At 54.1% G+C, this 6,449-nt stretch overlaps 1 protein-coding gene across 2 annotated transcripts in view; it reads right to left on the bottom strand.

Moving 5' to 3' along the window:
• The window catches only part of LMF1 (lipase maturation factor 1), a 91,031-nt gene that overhangs the window by 18,658 nt on the left and 65,924 nt on the right, over positions 1-6,449 (bottom strand). The gene's annotated exons all lie outside the window — the stretch shown is intronic.

Here is a 6,449-nt window from a genome sequence, read left to right as displayed (position 1 = left end):
ACTCTTTCCTTTTGGTAAAATCAGTTCCTCCTGTGTTTCTTTAAAACCCAGTTTTTAGACTCTGAGCATCACCATAGTAATACACCCGTGAGGCTTCAGAAAAGGGCAAATTCGCAAAGCACACGAGCACAACCTGACTTAGACGCCAAGGAAGACGTGGGAGGGACGATGTCCCAACTGCTAAGGTGATGATGATTCAGGAGCTCTGGTGGCCTCGGTGAGAATATCCACCCACCACAGCATGCAGGAGACCCTGTGCTTAGGCCACAGTACAAGGGAGAACCCGGTACTCAGGCCACAGCACATGGGAGACCCCAGTGCTCAGGCCACAGCATGCGGGAGACCCCGGTGCTCAGGCTCGGGAGGGGCTCCAGGGAACTCCTGTGCTGCCCAGTCCACTGGGAAAGTGGCTGCGGAGAGAGGGCCTCTGCCGTGAAGCCTGTGGGCAGGCTTGTCTGCAGCCCTGCCAGTCTCCCTGCCGGGCAGTGGCCAGCATGGCCGGTCCACAGTGGCCAGGAGGACAGTCAGCTCACTGCCTGCCGCACTCCCCCGTTCACTTGCCCTTGGGAATCACAGCTCCACGCGATCCCTTCACGGTCAGAAGCAAACTGCTCACCAACGGGAGTAAAACCGTTGCTGGATGCACAGATTCAGCCCTAACGTCTGTCTCACATGACAGCTGGACTGGAAGGTGAGAAACTGTGTTGCCAAGAAAGCAGCCTGGATGGCGGCCTGGCTCTCTTGCCTGGTGGTCTCTGTAGCTGCAGCTGCTCGGGGGCGAGTCTCCTGAGCCCATCCTCGCACCTGCCCAGCCTGTCCCAGGCACCCTTCCTCACTGGAGCCAACCCACCATGGACTTCAATCACGTCTGCAAAACAGCCTGGCAGCCACGTCGAACTGGGGTTTGGTTGAATACCTGGGGTGGCAGCCCAGCCAGACTCACACATAAACTGACCTTCCCATAGGGGAAGAACTTTGGGGCAGTTGAGGGCTCTGAGCCAGGGGCAGGACAGTGTGAGTCGACAGGTCCTCTGACGGCCACGCTGCCAGCAAGGCAGGATGGCTGCCCAGGGTGTTAGACGTGTCCCACCCTGGACTTGCCTGGACCGTGGAGCCCACAGGATGGGCCGAGGGGGCAGCTGACACCTGGCCTGGGCCCCTGTGGGTGGCACAGACGCAGCGACACCTGAAGGAGCAGGGACAAGAAACAATAGGGAAGCTAGAGCCCACATGGTGGCCATGCCAGCAGCTTCCACAGTGAGACCGAGTGACCGTGTCCTGGCCGAGCACATGGGCCAGGCATGAGCTAGCTGTGCGGCCCAGCAGAGAGTTTACAAGTATGTCCCACAGAGGCCACAATACTCAGCTGTCCTGGGTGCCATTCACACCCGGTGGCTGTTCCGCACCCACCTCTCTGGGGCCTGGCGCCCTGCAGTGGGGCCGATCCCACGTCAGGGGCGCTTGTGTAGCGGACGTGGAGCTGCGCTCCGAGGACCCGCCTGCTCTGTCTACAGACTCACAGAACTAGTCACCTTGAGAAGCGGTTAGTCAAGTCTCTGGAAACTGGGTTTGCTTAGATCACAGAAGTGCCGGAGACAACTTCCAGTGTGAACTCTGCCATACACGGTCGCATCTGTACAGAAACAGCACTTCAGAAAGCCTATCGTGTCCTGCCAGCGCGGATGAACCGCTGGTTTCTGTGGCAACGTGCCTGCTTGTTCGGTAGGAAAACACAGCCACTGTCACACTTCACTCCCCGTGAGTGCAGGCTCTGCTCCCTACATCCCTTGGAATCCAAGAGGCACTCTTTGGAGATTCAAACCAGGCAAAGAAGAAAAAAAACAAAATAATTAAAATGTCATTCAAATTCTAAGCTGGTATGAGACACTTAAAAATCTGAAACATTCTTTTGGGAGTGGAGGATAATTATATTCCTCCCCATCTATTGATTTCTCTCTACAATGCAGATGTCAGATTTTCCACGGATTTTTTTTTCTTCCAGAGTAAGTGTCAAAGGAACAAAGCCTTCTTTGAGCCTTTTTCAGCCCAAAATTAATTCCAAAAAAATGGCACAGACAGACCAGTAACACACCGAGTGACCTCCAGCTGTCCATACAACCTCTGCTCTCCCTGGGGAAAGGGTGAGTGCCAGGATGCTAGAATATTCTGGGGCGACCGAGGAGACCTCAGGCCTTATGGGCAGCGGGTGGGGGCAGGTGCCCGGGGGATGCACAGGGGCTTCTCTCTAAAGCTCACGGGTCCAAGAACATGCTCCTTAAAATCTCCCATTTGGAAATGGGAAAAAGCAAGGCCTCTTGCCACAGAAAGAACATCAATTTCTGTGACGCTGCACAAGTCCCATCACACCTAACTGGGTGGGGGGGGCTCCCAGGCCTGCAGCCGGGGGAGGGGAGACAGCCCTCGGGTCCGAGCTCTGAGAGCTCCCTCAGCAGTGCCCCCATTTTGCACGTACACTGCACCCCGTTCTCTCACCGTCAGAGTCTGTCTCTCTGGAAATCCTTTTCTCCATCTGCAGACACGGGTGATCAGTCCTACACCTGCTCCTTTCCCACAAATGAGAAGCATCATCAACCTGGGTTTGTAGGTACGGGAAGAGGGGACGTTCCCTCCCTGGAGCAGGCCTGCTGGTCTGGGACGTGCTCACAGCCATGAGGGGTGGGGGTCGGGACACCTCGGTTCTGCTCAGACCCGGCAGCACTCTGCATCTCCCCTGGGAGCTGAGCTGGACCCACGGGACCCCACGTGCTCTGTGAGCAGGTGGACGACTGCAGCATGAGGCTCATGGCTTAGCGCCCAGATCTCACCTGAGTGTGCACAGGCTGGCCTGGGGTCTCTCAGGACTGACCTGTCTCCACATCTGAAGGGGCCCCAGACTACACAGGGTTTCCACCTAGCCCCTTCTCTCCAGGTCTGGGGCAGTGTCTGCACTTTCAGACTCCAGGGTATGATTAGATGGAAATCCACCCTCTGAATTTACCAGTGCAGTGCATCTACGCAGATAGCAGGCACTGCATCAGCTACGGGGGAACCTCTGAGCCGAATGTGCAGGGAGGGAGAGAAATCGTGGATGCTGTTGGTGGGGGGTCTTGTTTGTGCCCCCTCCCCGAACCCCGAGAGCTTGTGAAAACTGCCCAGACCTGCAGGGGCCGTGGAGCGGGTGGAGGGGACAGTCTTGGGTCCTCACAGCTACCGCAGGCCTGGCTATGACCGTCCTCCCGCCGAGGCTGGTTCGAGACAAGTGGCAGAGAGACAGCACAAAGAGGGCGCTGAGCCGCTGGGCAGGGGGCTGACGTGAGGGGCGTGCAGCTGGGCAGAGGTCAGAGCCCGTGGACGGCGCTCCCCAGAGGTTCCCAGGACGCCTCCACCGGCGGCACCATGGGAAGGAGGACAGAGCAGCCCACACTAATGCAATAAAGCAAATTAGAATAACCGCTCTCATTTTGGAGTGGTGATCCCAGGACCCGGCAGGCTTGTCAAGGAAGTGGCAGTGATACCCGCTTGACTTGGTCTTGGGGGTGAGTCACATTCCAACATTTATTTCATTATGTTAATAAGATTTTACTGTAGGAACTGACTCCCAGAGAGGCCCCGACCTGAAGGCTCTTTCCTACCAAGCTCCTGCTCTTATTTGCTAACGGGTCTGGTGTCTCATCTCGCTCGCTCACCTTTCAGCGCCGCTGCTGCCACCGTGGGGCTGAAGCATCTCTGGGACCCCACACGGCAACATGGAAACTGCTTCAGATGACCTGCTTCACCCACTCAGAGCACTCCTGGGCCTCCAGCCTCCAGGGAAAGCGCACAGACCCAAGTGCAGACTCGCTGGGTCCCAGGAATCCTTCTCCAGCCAGCAAGGGAAGCAGGAGCTGTGGGCCCAGCGCAGCGCAGATGCTACAGCAGCGACAGCGTTGCTCGGAGGCGGACACAGAGGGCCGTCACCACACCTGGACTCGCTGCCAGCAAGGTCAGGCAGAAATGTGTGCAGTCTGGACGGAAAGGGGCGTGGCTCACTCCTGACGGCGGGCTCTGGGGCGAGGCCCAAGGACTGCAGTGAGCTGTGACCCCCTAATCTCCAAGGTCTGTGGCTTTAATGGGGTTGCATCTCACAGGGATCCTTACGTGGAAAAGCAAACTCACACGGATTCTTAAGTCAAAGGGTTGAGCTACAATTCACATGAAACAGAACGCACACAGATGAAATGTCCAGTTCAATGTGTCTGACAATTGTACACAATCAGGAATCCACCCAAAACAGGACACAGGTTTCCATCCCACAGAACATTCTTTGTGACCACTTTCCAGGCAATTCCACACGCACTGGCCAGGGGGCCGCCTCCGCCTCTGCCTGCCCCCGGGGTTTCACACTCATAGCGGCTGGTGGCCCGTGGCCCTGGGCTCAGGCTGGCCGTGCTCCTCCAGGGACTTCGGGTCTGTCGGCATCACTGCCTCGGGGGGTTGGTTCCCTCTCCCAGCTGAGCACTGTCCCTTGTGTGGATGCACCACAGGCTGCCCATCCGTCGATGGACACTGAGCTGGTGCCTAGGTCTGCGGTCATGATGAGCAGGGCTGCTGCAGACATGTGTGGACAGGTTTTCTTTCCCGGCAGCGGAAGGTGGGCTCACAGGCAGGGCCAATGTCTTGCCTTGTAGGAAACTGGCCTACAGCTGCTGAGCAAGGCTGCACCACCGCACCCTCTATGAGCCAAGTGACGCTCCCACCAGGAACCCCATGGCCCACAGACCCTCCGACCTGGGGCGCTGCTAGTGCTTTACACCTAGCCCCTCCTGGGTGCAAAGTGCCGCCCCACAGTTTTCACGTCTTCGGCGCTGTTCCCATCCCTTCGAGGGTGAAGTATGTTCAGGTCCTGCACCCACCTTCCTACTGTGATCTGCAGGTTCCGAATGTTAGATTTCAGCTGGACTTGTACACTGCAGGTATTTCCAAGGCGGGGCTTGCCTATTCATTTTCGTAATGGTGTATTTTGAAGATGGAGAAATTTAATATCAGTGAAGTATAATTTATCAATATTTTTCTTTAATGGTTAGTGCTTTTTGTGCCCTGTCCAAGAAATCTCTGTGTACCCCAAGGTAACTGTCTATGCTATCTTCAAAAAATTTTATGATTCTACCTTTTATGTTTGTTAAAAAAAATTATTTTTTCTTGCCCCACTGATTTGGCTTATTGCCTTGGTTGAAAATCAATCAACTGCATCTGTGTGGGTCTGTTTCTGGGAGATATTCTTTTATGTTTTCTTCTAAGAACTTTTTGGTTTTGCTTTTATGTTTAGGTCCATGATTTACTTCAAATTTGAGTTTGGTATAGATGAAAGAGCATTCAAAGCTCATTTTATTATTCTATACAGATTTCCAATTATTTTAGCACAATTTGTAAAAAATGACTTTCATTTTCCCATTGACTTGACTTGGTACCTTGGGTGAATATCAGTTGACAGCAGAGGTGTGGGTCTATCTCTGGACTCTCTTCTCTTCCACTGATCTTTTTCCAGTTTAGATCAATACCATACTTCAGTTTCATTTTTTTATTTTTTAATTTTTTTGTGGTACGCGGGCCTCTCACTGTTGTGGCCTCTCCCGTTGCGGAGCACAGGCTCCGGATGTGCAGACTCAGCGGCCATGGCTCACGGGCCTAGCCGCTCCGTGGCACGTGGGATCTTCCTGGACCGGGGCACGAACCCGTGTCCCCTGTATCAGCAGGCAGACTCTCAACCACTGCGCCACCAGGGAAGCCCAGTTTTATTTATTTATTTTTAATATTTATTTGGTCGCACGGGTCTTACTTGTGGCAGGTGGGCTCATCAGTTGTGGCTCGCCAGCTCCTTAGTTGCAGCACGCAGGCTCCTTAGTTGTAGCATGTGGGATCTAGTTCCCTGACCAGTGATTGAACCAGGGCCCCCTGCGTTGGGAGCATGGAGTTTTATCCACTGGACCACCAGGGAAGTCCCCATACTTCAGTTTTAAATTAAGCTCTAAAATCAGGAAGTAAAAGTCCTCCAACTTTGTTCTTTTTCAAATTTCTTTTTATTTCTATGTAAATTTTAGAATCAACATGTCACTTTTCCCAAAAAGCCCACTGGGAATTTTACAGGAATTACCTTGAGTCTACATGTAAACCTGGGTGAAAAACAACATATTTATTTATTTATTTATTTATGGCTGTGTTGGGTCTTTGTTGCTGTGCACGGGCTTTCTCTAGCTGTGGCGAGTGGGGGCTACTCTTCGTTGCTGCGCAGGCTCTAGGCACGCGGGCTTCAGTAGTTGTGGCACGTGGGCTCAGTAGTTGTGGCTCACAGGCTCTAGAGAGCAGGCTCAGTAGTTGTGGCACGCTGGCTTAGTTGCTGTGCGGCATGTGGGATCTTCCGAGACCAGGGCTCAAACCCGTGTCCCCTGCATTGGCAGGTGGATTCTTTTTTT

This window comes from Lipotes vexillifer, unplaced genomic scaffold, assembly GCF_000442215.2.
Source record: "Lipotes vexillifer unplaced genomic scaffold, Lipotes_vexillifer_v1.1 scaffold914, whole genome shotgun sequence".
NCBI lineage: Eukaryota > Metazoa > Chordata > Mammalia > Artiodactyla > Lipotidae > Lipotes > Lipotes vexillifer.
This window is presented reverse-complemented; position numbering and strand designations above follow the sequence as displayed.